This window comes from Cebus imitator, unplaced genomic scaffold (assembly GCF_001604975.1).
Source record: "Cebus imitator isolate Cc_AM_T3 unplaced genomic scaffold, Cebus_imitator-1.0 Scaffold140, whole genome shotgun sequence".
Lineage (NCBI taxonomy): Eukaryota > Metazoa > Chordata > Mammalia > Primates > Cebidae > Cebus > Cebus imitator.
The window spans coordinates 831,671-833,572 of record NW_016107455.1 but is presented as its reverse complement, the minus strand read 5'-3'; positions in this window follow the sequence as shown (position 1 = coordinate 833,572).

Sequence of the window (1,902 nt, the reverse complement as noted above, 5' to 3'; positions counted from 1 at the left end):
AGCTGGGACTATAGGCACACGCTACCATGCCCAGCTAATTTTTGTATTTTTAGTAGAGACAAGATTTCACCATATTGCCCAGGCTGGTCTCAAACTCCTGACCTTGGCCTCCCAAAGTGCTGGGATTACAGGCATGAGCCACCGGACCCAGCCAATATAAGTGATTTTTATTACCAAGCTTCTTTCTGGGGTGGGGGGCTTCTTGATTAAAGTTGGGTCACTTTAGGACTTTAGGAATCTTCTGGAAAAAACTGGCCTTCCCATGACCATCTGGGTGACTTTATCTGGATACTGCCCTGGCTTTTTTCTATGCGAAGAGGAGAGGGGTGCTTTACTTTTACTTTTACTTTTACTTAGAGCCAGGAGGGGTTTGTTCTGGCCTTTGGGAAGGAAAAGACTAAAATCAAGTGACCAAGAACCAGCATTATTGTGTCAGTGTGAGTGCTGCCCAGTCTTGCCTGGTGTCTGAAACTGGTTCCTGGTTCAGGCAAGAAGAGCTTTCAGGGACACCATGTGCTACCCTGAGAGTGCCCTAGGTGTAGACACATGTAAATAAAAGAGTTGTTAATATACCTATTCATTTCACTGCCATGGTGTAGGGAAAAGAATGGGCTTTGGAGCCTTAGGGATTCAGTTTGAATCCTGACTCTGTTACTCTCTGACTAGGTGCAAGTCACAAATCTGTCTGTGCTTAATTTCCAGAACTGAGTTAGAAAAGACCATCAAGCTAACAGCTATGGAATGCTTACTATGTGCTGGGTACTATTCTTTTTATATATTAAATCGTGTAATTTAAAAAAATTAATAAATACAAGGCCAGGCACAATGGCTATGCCTGTAATCTGAGCAATTTGGGAGGCCAAGGTGGGTGGATCCCCTGAGACCAGGAGTTTGAGACCAGTCTGGCCAACATGGCGAAACCTTGTCTCTACTAAAAATACAACAATTAGCCAGGTGTGGTGGCACGTGCCTGCAATCCCAGCTACTTGGGGGCTGAGGCATGAGAATCACTTGAACCTGGGAGGCAGAGGTTGTAGTTAGCTGAAATATGCCACTGCATATTTCTGCCTGGGTGGCAGAGTGAGACCCTGTCTCAAAATAATAATAATAATAGGCCAGGCACAGTGGCTCATGCCTATAATCCCAGCACTTTGGGAGGCTGAGGTGAGTGGATCATGAGGTCAGGAGTTTGAGACCAGACTGGTCAAAATGGTGAAACTGCGTCTCTACTAAAAATACAAAAATCAGCTGGGTGTGGTGGCAGCTGCCTGTAATCCCAGCTGCTTGGGAGACTGAGGCAGGAGAATCGCTTGAATCCAGGAGGCAGAGGTTGCAGTAAGCCAAGATTGCATCATTACACTCCAGCCTAGGCGACAGAGCGAGACTCCGTCTCAAAAAAAAAAAAATAAATAAAATAGATTTTATTTTTAAAGTAGTTTAACTTCACAGCAAAATTGAGCAGAAAGTACAGAGATTTCCCATATGCCCCCTGTCCCCACACATGCACAGCCTTTCGCACGATCACATCCTTCACCAGAGTTGTACATTGTTATAATCGATGAACCCACATTGACACATCAATATCACCCAAAGTCCACGGTTTACATTAGGATTCACTCTTGGTGTGTACAATAATGACATGTATCCAACATTGTGGTATCATACAGAAGAGTTTCACTGTCCTAAACATCCTCTATGCTTTGTATTTTTATCCCTCCCTTGACCCTAATCCATGGCACCACGAACCTTTTTCTTGTCTTCATAGTTTTGCCTTTTGCAGAATGCCATATAGTTGGAATCATACAATATGTAGCCTTTTCAGATCGGCTTCTTTCGCTTATTAATATGCATTTAAGTTTCCTCCATGACTTTTCATGGCTTGATAGCTCATTTCTTTTTTTT